Genomic DNA, 12,106 nt, shown 5'->3' with positions numbered 1-12,106 from the left:
CTCCAACTCTTTATTTCACTCTTCAATCTTCTCTTTCTGTGCTAACACCCCTTTGTTTTAATCTCCTCTCCTTGATTATTTCAAAGTCTCAGATTTCAGCAATGTATTACTAATGCTTCAGTCTTGGCATCACTTTCTGGTTCAATATTTCAACAGCTCTCTCCTATTTCTAATTGTCTGCTCTCGGCAGAGGGCTGAGTCTTGCAGGCAGTCTGGACATCATGTTACAACAGCATACTGATAATATCCTTCTTATTTGGTAATGTTCAAGAAAACCATACTTACTTTTCTATGGCAATCAATCTTTCATGACTTTTATCAGTTATTTTTTTTTCATTTCCTGCACTTCAGTTAAAATCTTACTCCTTAGGAAAAAAAAGTAATATGTGTTTATATGTTATTACCTAGTACATTTGTAATATTACAGTAAAGATGATTTATTTGATTGCATCTTCTTCTAGATACTATCTGTTATCCTATATTTTAATGTCTCTTTTGATTATTTTGTGATGTATTACTCTATCTCAAGTTCAATTTTTCTTGATTCCAAAGTCATTTTAGAATATTATATTGCCATTGCTTTTTGTCACACTAAGTCAAATTAAGGAATCTTCAATATATGGATCTCTACTTGAAAGAGTCTCATAGCAAAGTTTCCAAAATGTGTTCTCAGTGATATAAAACTCTATTTCTAAAGCAATATCTAAGTGCCTATGTTTTGTATCACAAATTTTATAGGATATTGATAACAACTCAAGTGCAATAACTCTAACAAGAACTATCTTGTTTTTAAGCAAAACAACATATATTTTTAAGCATACAGATATATAAAACTGCAGATATGTTTCAGTTGCACATAAGTCACTCACAGTATAGGTGGCTGTGGGTCACCCAGATACAAATTAAATTATGTGCTTTAAAACTATTGGAACAAAGGGCACCGCCATCTTTTTTCCCCCAACCGGCTGAACAGAATGCCACTGCGCTGTGTTGGCCTTGGCTGGGCACCCGACTTTTAAAGCTTACGTGGTTAGCCCAGCGCTGTTGAGTGTCTCTCGCAACGAAGAGAGAAAGACACTGAGGTGGTCAAGAGTGATTTTCACAGCCATTATGGCCGCTTCTGTCAGAAACGCTGCGGTGGACGAAGCCGTGTGACCTCGCAGAGCAGCGACCGCAGCCGATCCCTGGCGAGCTCCGTGGCCCTTGCCTGACTCCATCACTCCATCGTTGTCACCGCTCAGCGTCCCGTAGGCCGCGCATGAGCGCGTCTGAATAGGAAGTGGTTTCGTAAGTGGATGCGGCGTTTTGTCGCTGCCAGTAGTGTTTGGAGAGGTTCCAGCACAGCCCTCAATTCCTGGCTCCCAGAAGCAAGAGAACTCAAGTGAAGCAATGAAGGAAGAAGAAGGAGGTTGCTGGCCTTGGATATCATCATTTCTGGGGACAACTTTACCTGGACACTAATATTTCTCACTAGGAAAACTTCATGGCAAATGCTGAAGAGACAAAGATGTATCCTCCATGTTATCCACTATTTTCTGAGCACAGAAGAAAATGATCAAGACCCAGGAATAACTGACCCTGGAGAAGAAAATGATCAAGACCCAGGAATAACTGACCCTGGAGGATGTGGCTGTGGAATTCAGCTGCGAGGAGTGGCAGCTCCTGGAACACTGCTCACAAGGACCTGTACCAGGATGTGATGGTGGAGAACTATAACCCCTTAGTATCACTGGGGTATCAAACTAGCAAACCAGATGCACTCTCCAGGTTGGCACATGGATGAGAACCATGGATAACAGATGCTAAAATCCAGAATAAAAATTGTCTAGGAATCAGGAAAGTTGACAGTCATCTGCAAGAGCGCTCTCCAAACCAATGATTTCTGAAGAGCGTGCAGCAATGCAGTGGACAGAATGCATTTAGAAATATTGTACATCTCAGCAAGACACATTTTCCTCTAGCACAAAATCGTAATACATTTGACATGTGCAGAAAAAAATTGAAATCAAGATTAAGTTTAATCAACCAGAAAACATGGAATAAATAACCTTGAGTTTATTGGAGGTGAGAAAATCCTTCTACATGGTAAGTATGAACGTATGGATACCAAAACTAGATTTTCTGAAAATGCAAAATGGATCCATTCTAAATTCCAAGTCTTTAAGCATCGGAGGACTCAGAAAATTGAGAAACCCCATGCATTCATTGAATGTGAGCAGACCTTCCTCTGAAGTCTCAGCTCATTTACCACAAGAACATTCATATAGAAGAGAATCCCGGAAGGGGTCAATGTGAGAAATTGTCCAGAAGTGTCCTGTTCACTAAGCTTCTGAAAACTAATACAAGAGACAAAATCTGTATACCCAATGAATATAGAAAAGGCTCTGCTGTGAAGTATATTCTCATTGCACATCAATAAACTTACACAGAAGAGAAATCCTATATGTGCAGTGAGTGTGGAAAGGCCTTTACAATGAAGCGCTATCTAATTGCTCATTGGCAAACTTGTAGTGGAAAGAAACCTTATGTGTGCAATGAATGTGGAAAAGGTTTCATTGTGAAGATCAATCTCATTGTATATGGGCGAATTCATACAGAGGAGAAACCCTATATATGCAGTGAATGTAGAAAAGGCTTCACCATGAAGCACTACCTTGTTGTACATCAGCAAACCCATACTGGAGAGAGACCCCATATATGCAGTGAATGTGGAAGAGACTTTACCATGAAGAGCAATCTCATTGTACATCAGCATACAGGAGAAAAATCTTGTATATGCAGCGAATGTGGAAAAGGCTTCACTGTCAAATGCACTCTCATTATACATCAGTGAACTCACACAGGAGAGAAATCTTACATATGCAGTTAATGTGGTAAAGGTTTCACCACAGAGTACACTCTTATTATATATCACCGAACTCATACAGGAGAAAACCCGATGAATGCAATGAATGTGGTAAAGCCTTCATCCAGAAAATACGGCTCATACAACATGAGAGATGTCATATGGGAAAGATTCCCTTTGTATGGATTGAGTGTGGAAAGTCCTATTCACACAAATATAGTCTCATTATCCACTGATAATTCACACAGGAGAGAAACCTTATCGGTGCAATCAATATGGAAAAGGCTTCACCACAAAGTACTCAATGTACATCAAACAACGCATACAGGAGAGAGACCCTATGGATGCAGTGATTGTAAGAAAGCCTTCTTCTACTCATCAAAACTTGTCAAACATAAGAAGATGCACGCAAGAGAAATGGGTAGAATCAGTCAAGTTGAAAATTCCTGTAATGGAGAGTCACAGCTCCTTCCTTACAAGTGAACTTATGCAGAATGAAAACCCTACTCGTGCAGTGACTATGGAAATGCCTTTTGTGGCAACTCAGACATCACTAAACATCAGTGTACTTCTAGCAAATCAGAACACAAACATGGTGCTGCCTGTTGTCAGATGTGTGCCCTCAGGAGGTAAAATAATTTGCCCTAGAGATAAACTTGATGAATACAGTAAATAAGGTAGTGTCTTTAGTGGTCTTTTACCTCACATTTTCTGTCAATGAAAACATGTTTAATAAACCATAATATATTCATGTGGAAAAAAAAAAAAAACTATTGAAGTCTAAGAAGTAAGTCAATTGCAGACTCAAGTGTCAGTTGTTCTTAATGAATCCAAATAACAGAGGAAGGGCCCAGTTAGCATCCTTATGAAACTAGTAGCCCAATAAATTGTCAGGCAGGGCAGAGCAGTCAGGTAAAAGGGCAACTGTATTCTTAGCATTTAGGAGAAGTCTCAGAAAAGACATTTTGTGACAGATACACACTTTGAAAAGTGTGCTTGCTTTGCCATTTAGCTGTACTATATGTAGTTGGCTTTTTTTGTTGTTGTTGCTGTTGTTGTTACAGGCAGCCCTTTTCTAGTGTCTGACTAGTTTGTCATAGACAGAATTATCTGACAATGACATCTACTCTGAATGGTCTGAAAAACCTAGATAAGGACTTTGAAGGCTTAATTATTCTGAGCTAGTCCTCTATCCTCTGGAGCCTTGCTAACAGATATTGTAAACCATTAAGTGGTAGATGAGAGTGTGTGTGTTTTCCTTTGTCTTTTTTTCTACAGGGGTCTTGATTATAAGAATTTAGAGGTTTTTCCTTTAATCAAACAGTATTTTATAGATATCCTTGACAATTTTTTTCAGAAAAACAAATTTTTACCAACTTTTAATACACATACGGTTTATGTAGAGCATGCATTATGAAGAAAATCAGAACTTTTTTGACACTGTACCAAAAAGTCAATGATTCACTCAGTACTTTCCAATTAGTTATTTTAAATTGTGGAGACAGAATTTATGAGTATAAAATGAATTTTCAGATTTTGGAATAAAATATTTCTTGAAAAATTATTATAGTGAGTAAACATATTTATCACTGTAAACATAATTTTAGGTGTTAAAGAAAAATATAAAAGCATAACTCTGCCAGTTTGTAAAGAAAGAAATAGTTTCCAGTTCATCAGTTTATTTCTTACTACTGTTCTCTGTGAAGTGATATATCAACGGAATCATTTTACAGAAGCAAACTACTCAAAAACAACCATGTGCTGAGGTTTCATATTTTGCAAATAAAAAGTAATTTATGAATCAACTCATTTTTATGGAAAGTCTTTTTTTTTTGCCAAGTGTTTTCCATGGGCATACACAAGATTGACATGGTCACTGCTCTCATGGAAACCCAGATAATTAAATGAGATGTAAAGAGTACTATTATGGAGTTTTTCATAATGTCCCCAAACAGGTACTGAACCTATCCTATAGCATTACAGTAAGATTCTCAGGAAAACAGTTTTGTTATATTTTGTTTTTATTATGTTTGATTATTACTGCTTTATTAGGTTTGGTTACTATTTTGTCCCAACCCCATCCCAGTATATAATAAATAAAAGTAATAGCAGCAAAAGAATAAATGATATAGAAGAAGTGAAAGGCAATATGAATGTTCTAGATAGAGACCAGTGTAGAAAAAAATAGAACAAAACTGGATATTCAAAACACTATAAGTAGTAATACATGACGGCAACTTATCATGAGAAGCAAAGTGTGAGGTAGTGATTACCTCATAGTAGGTACTCACTGAAGATGTGCTGCTGTCCTTCAAGTCCTGGTGATGTAGGCTGAGGAGTTAAAGACATGAGTTTTGAGACAAAAATAAGTCAGACTCTCAAAGATATTCCAAACAATATGTCTTAGTCAAAATAGATAGACTGTACTGAAGTAACATATAAAACCCCAATTCTTAAAAGATTAACACACTAAAAATATATCTCTCACATACATCTGTCCCCCACATACCTCAGAGTGCCCTTCCTTCTTATACCTATGCCATCTGGAATATAGGGCTTCAAGGTAGCCACAGAAGAGAAAAGAAGCTGGATGGTTGTGAGGTGTTTAAGTAGCCAAGCCTTGAAGTGGCTTGCCTTAGTTTCATGGCTTCTGTCCACCTTCCGGTCATCAATACAATATTACTTCACTTGTTCCACATATTATTGTAAGAGAGGACTGAGAATGTATTCTCCATGCCCCCAAAATGTGGTGTGAACACCAAGAATTGTCTGCACCATCCCTATGCCCCCAAAATGTGGTGTGAACACCAAGCATTGTCTGCACCAAACCATGTTAAGTCTAAATGTTGCTATTAATAAAGTTGATGAATTATGTGCATTTATAATGAGACTAGCATGGTGAGGAATGGAAAATGCAGTCTAAACACTAGAGAAACTCTTTTTGATATGATCCTCCAAATGAAGAGTTTAGTCACCCCATTTAGGAGTCTCTTGGTATAAGAATAATTTAGTAAAAACATTTATAAGTAATTTTTAGAATAATTAAAGTGATGTGAAGATGTTTATATGAGGACTAATGAAAAGCTTGAAATGATCAAATGAACAGAAGTATTAACCTGAAAATATTTCTGGTACTAATAATTTCTTAGAGCAGTTTTCAAAGAAGAAATGGGCATTATTTCAATAAGCATAAATGATATATTTTACAAATCAGCCTCAGTATTTCATAGTAAAACTGTTTATTCTTAGTTTTACCTGTGTACATTTCTTTTTCAAAAGATACTATAAAGTTTTCTACAGGAAGCAAATTAATTTTTAAATCAAGCTTATATGGTTTAATGTAACCAATACTAAACAATATTTTTAGCTTACCAATGATTTTTCTTAATTGGACATATATTGACACTGAATAAGGATAAATAAGAAGATGTATTTCCACATTTGAGAGTGAAATTTATACATAACCACATCAAGGTCTGGCAAGAATGTGAGTGAGTCAGAGCTAATATATTCTTCTAGGAGATTAATGACTGTATATAGTTTGGAGAATGTAGTAAGAAAATGTATTATTATGTAATTATATCATAGCTATCCTACCCTTCAAAAATCTATCCTATAGAATTAAAAGCATCAGTATGTAAGGCAATATGTATTAAGTTTGCAGTGGCAATGAAAGAATAATAATAATTGAGTTTAATAACCATCTTAATACATTTTATTACACATATACTGTGGAATAGGATACATCTAATAAAGACAATTATTCTTTTCTGTTTTGCTCCAGGAGGATATTCATTATGATGCAGGATGTTTTGCTCCTTAGCTCAGCTAAAATCTGGGTTCTTGTCTCATGACCAGGAAAAATTAGTCATGTGGACACTTTGAAAGGTGAGGAAAGCAGAATTTATTAAAAGAAAGCTCTCAGCAAAAAAAGAGGGGACGTGCTGACAGGCTCCCATTTCACAGATTGAGTACCAGGCTGCCACACATGAGCTGAAGAAGCCAGGCTCCTCCCCACTGCTTAAGGCACAAATCCCTGGTGGTTCTATCCCATTCTCCCAGTGAGCAGGTGGGTCCTTAGTTTGAGCCACTCCACATTGATTTATTTCCCTTACTCACATGTATTAAACTACAGAATTTTTCACCATGGGCATGTTTAGGCAAGCCTCCTGTGCACAATCACCTGGGCAGCATTTGGTTGTCTCCTGTCTCTGTCAATAGTTTATAGTGAAACATGAAAAGGGAGTTGCTGGGAACCTAAACAGTAGAATAGACTTTTATAAGTAACTCGATACAAATATCTCTGTGCATACACATGATTAGAATTGTATATTTATGATATAAATTATAGAGGGTGACATTATACTTGACTCTTAATACCTATTAATTTAAAAGGCTGAGATTGGGAGTGAAAAAGATAAAATGTGGCAAACCAAAAAAGGTGGCAACATTGTAGCAAACAGTATTTTATCCAGTGAAAATGCAATACAAGATCCAATCTATCATATTGTCTGAAATATATTAATATGGTTAAGAACAAAATCTAGAATATTACATGTACAAATGAACATTTATTTCTTTAGCTGACTGAGAGGTGGGAAATATAGATCTTGAAATTTTATTGCTTTAAGTTTTTCAACAATCAAGTACCATTATTTTCTTTAAAAATAAATACATCAAATATTCATGAAAACAATTGTACATTATGATGCATGTTTGAAACTTTGTCTGTGCTTTTTATATACTCTCAGCATGGGAACCTTGTTTTTTAAATACATTCTACTATTGCCCTGAAATATACTAGTATCATGGATTATACCCCACTGTTATTTAATACTAGCTCGGTGGCTGTCCTAATGACGAGGAGGTAAAAATTTGACTTTTCACAAAACTTTCAAAATTTTGACCCCCTCAACCCCCCATCAAAATCTGTCAAATTTGTTGCCTCCTTCAGATCCCTTTTTAGATTCTGTCAGTAAATCTGTCAAAACCCAGTTTTTCTTATTCATAAGAATTTGCTGAAGACATTTCCCCAAGCATCTGGCTCTGAGTTCTGTTAGATAAAAAATCACAGATATGTGAACTCTGAGTAAAATACAGCAATTTTAAGTAATATGTTGTTTTTTGTTTTTGTTTTTGTTTTTTTAGTGAGAACCTATCACACAAAAACATATATAGAGCAAAAGCTAAGGCTGTTAGTTTACCAAAACCTCTTCCTCTTTTCAGAAGCACTTTCCCCACCTAAATACTTTCACACCAGTGGCACAGTCCCTAAAATAAGGGACTTGAAGGCGATACTGACCTTGCGTGCTCCTGCTCAAAGGGACCTTCCTTTCTTGTAAATCTCAGAACTAAAAAATGCAAGAATGTCTGTCCCCAGTAATTCACATTATAGAAGGATCATCTGTGCCTACAGGTGCCTGTGAGTTTACAGCATGCTTCAGATAGTGCATTTTCAAAGGCCAGCTGCCTTCTATCAAGGCTTTGAAGAAAGGTTCTCAGAAACTGCCTGAGAGTAGTTTCCAGAAAATCTGTTAGTTATCAGCCCAAATAAACAATCTGATTTCTCAATTCTTATGCTGCTAGTTTTCAGAAAGCAACTAGTTAATTAACCTATCAAAACATCTGTTGAATAAAATAGATAAAATAAAATGTACCTAGATGCTTCTAAAAATTGTGATATTCTGTTTCCAGGGTATATGTTTTCACCTCAACAAACAAATTTTGAGCTCATACAGTGGGAAAGAAATAGCCGAGTCCTTAAAAAGGAAAGGAAAGAATACATTATCGATGAGTGCCCATGGTTCATAATATTAAAGTTTACCTGTAGTGACTTTTCCTACACATTTAAGAGATTTCTGCCAGGATCATTCCAAGGAATAAATCTAAGTGAATAATGCAGTTCCACCTTGTGCTCTGATATACCCAGATGCACACACACACACAAACATACAAACATACACACATATAAATCATATACATTGAGTCTTACATACAGATGATTGTCCAAAAGAACAGAAACAGAAAAAAAAAATGAAAAAAGAGGCTTGAAAATCTAATTTTAAATACGAAGGATTAACGATTTGTTAAATGAGCATATAATTGTATTTGTTACTGCTAATTGCCAGCCCCAGTATCTGATAAACTGATGAAGATAGGAGTAACTCAGTTCTTTAAGAGTTCAATTACCCACAGTGATTCACCTCCCAGGAAGAGAAGAGTTTGACACAAAATGAAAAATAGCAGCGTCATGCCAAGCCAGGGTTAAAGGTACAAAAGATTGATACAGAGATGATGAAATAGGGAAGAAGACAGTTATCCCAATGCTGTGCTTGGTTTTTCTAGGTAGACATTTCATATGAACTTTCCTTTCATGAAAAGTGAGATTGAAATTTATCTACTCTAGGTCATTATGTATTGATTTCTTATTTATCTCTATGTGATGAATTCATATGTGACAAACTGAAGTGAATGCAAATAATTAATGCAAGTTAAACAACAATCATTTTTATATACTGCACATAATTTGGACTGATATTATTGCAACCCTATAAGAATAATTGTATCTACAAAATACCTTAGTGTGTTATTCCATTTATAATAATGAGCAGGAGGGTACTGAGTTTTCATCATGCTTAACATCTGGTTTAAACCTGTATGAAATCTAATTTAAAATAAAAACACAAAAGTTGGCTAACATTTTAAAAGGAAAATCTGCTGGTCTATCTCTGCAGTTCACCTGCCTTATAACTACAAATGTCTAGACTTTTGATACTTCTTGTATCAAATGTCTTGATAGTTCTTGTATATGCCTAACTATTCTTTATGTATGTACTGAACTTTGCTATTACAGAGTACTACATTAAACTGTCATCTTGCAGAGATCTATTACTTTTGACTAGTTTCTATCCATCTGCACATTACACATCACCCTCTACCACAGTGTATTGACAATCATGCCATGTTGAGGATAATCATAATTTAGAAAATGTTAATTATCATTTCTACTTCTAATCTAAAATGTCCCAGAGCCATGGTTGCACTGACACACACACACACACACACACACACACACACACAAAGGTGAACACTAAAATATAACTGCATTCTGTTCTGTAGACGAATGTAACATTTATTTAAAAAGAGAAATAAAATTTATTATAGAAAATCCTGGTTAGTCTGAAGACAACTCATGAGTACCCTGTGAAATAATGTTGTGTACTAATCTTATCATATTTTCAGTGAAGAGCTTTCTTCTTCTTTTCATATCCTTAGAGCTCTCTTCTCCTATTGCTGAGGAAATGAAGAGTTGCTATCTTCTCCTCTCTTGCATACCATAGTTTGGGGAAGAAAATTCTGAGATACTGGGATATGAAGTGGAGATTAAGATGAAGACCTGAAAATCACTGCAAAGAGAAGCAGATTAGTCTTCTTAAAAAGCTGTCCTCCCGCTACTTCCTCTGTAATCCTCTTCCATTAAGTAATGAACTGAATGACTGTGTTGGTAGTGAAAAAGTTCTTCAACAAGTATTAATGAATAATTCCACTGGGCCAGGAGGTAGGCTAGATTCTAGAGTATGATGAATAATCAGTTAATCTCCAGGCAAAAAGAAGTTCTGCCAATTGTGCAAATAATGCAACATCACATGTATTATGGCAGGTAAATTAACACAGTATATGGTAGAGAGGCAAACTACTGAGATAGTAGAGATTTATTCATAAGAGTTGATTTAGACTATACAGTATATGCCCTTCAAATGTAGATGAGAGGAAAGACTTAAAATTAAATTTCTACTCCTGCCCTGTGCAAATTTTAAAAAGAAGAATATAATTATTTTCAAGTGTAACATGATAAATTATTTAGGGAAAAGTACTCTGTCACAAGAATTAGAGGTCAGCATTTACTTTTCCCAAAATTCCATTGAGGAGAATTATTCTAAATTTTCACTTTAAGTATGTGGTAGAAGGAAGAAATAGTGGGAGGTACTTTGAGTAAGTAAAGTAAACGTTGCTGGAGCTGAGGGTGAGTTTAACTTACCCTGACACTAAAGAGAAGTTTAGGGAAGAGATGTTGGTCAGAAGTATTTTGTGATGAGATCTCTTGGTGCGGAAATTTTCTTGGAGTGCTAAATCAGGGTCAGATAAACAGAGTCCTGGAAGGGAAGCTCTGAAGCTACCCAGAAAACAGAAGATAATCATGAGAAACATTTAGACTGGGATCTGGCTCTTTCTCTAGATTTTTAGAACACAAAAATCTGAGATACTCTGATGTGGTTGTGGAGGAGTGAATCAAGTTTGGAGGAGAATGTAATTTGATTAAAACAAAGGAACGTGACATATCATGTGTCCATATATATATATATATATATATATATATATATATATATATACACATACATATATACACACACACACTATACACACACACACTATATATATACACACACACTCTATACACACACACACTATATATATACACACATACATATATACACACACACACTATACACACACACACACACACACATATATGTAAAATTTTATTTTATATAAGACAAGGTCTCATTCCAGCACCCAGGCTGGAGTGCAGGGACATGATCTTGGCTCACTGCAACCTCCATCTCACAGGTTCAAGTGATCCTCCTGCCTCAGCACCCCTGCCCAGTAGCTGAAACTATAGGTGCATGCCACCTCACCCAGCTAGTTTTTGTATTTTTTGTTTTTCCATGTTGCCCAGGCTGGTCTTGAACTCTAGACTAAAGAGATTTACCCGCCTCAACCTCTCAAAGTGCTGGTATTTCAGGCATGAGTCACTGTGGCTGGCCCATATATTATAAATAATATTATAACTATAATAACTCTGTAAGATAATGACTGTTTTTAAGCATGAAAAAGTAAAAGTGTGTTCCAGCATCTCAAAATGCTATTCCTCATATTTAGTTTTACCTTGCAATTTGTAGGAAAAAGTCAAAGCCTTAGATTTTACTGAAGGTATATATCTATTCATATAACACTGAAGAAAGGAATTCCCTTCAAGGAAACATCAGGAAACGTAGGCAAACTTGCAAATTATTTGATTGGATTGGTTATGAGTACTGAGGAAAATACTGAGTATTAAAATTGACAGGAAATTCAATAGAATCAAATTCAGCCTTCTTATATTTTACAGAAGAAACAAGAGAACAAGGGATTCATATATTATTAAGTAGACTGAAAGACTTGAACTCTATGTTCCCTGATTTGCATCCAGTGTTTAGTTCA

The 12,106-nt window shown here is 35.7% G+C and overlaps 1 pseudogene; it reads left to right on the top strand.

The window, feature by feature from the left end:
* Window positions 1-1,590: 1,590 nt before the first annotated feature.
* LOC105500918 lies at window positions 1,591-3,328 on the top strand (annotated as a pseudogene).
* The last annotated feature ends 8,778 nt before the right edge of the window (window positions 3,329-12,106 follow it).

This window comes from Colobus angolensis, unplaced genomic scaffold (assembly GCF_000951035.1).
Source record: "Colobus angolensis palliatus isolate OR3802 unplaced genomic scaffold, Cang.pa_1.0 Scaffold7, whole genome shotgun sequence".
NCBI lineage: Eukaryota > Metazoa > Chordata > Mammalia > Primates > Cercopithecidae > Colobus > Colobus angolensis.
The sequence above is the reverse complement of the archived record's forward strand: the minus strand, read 5'-3'. Positions and strand labels throughout refer to the sequence as shown.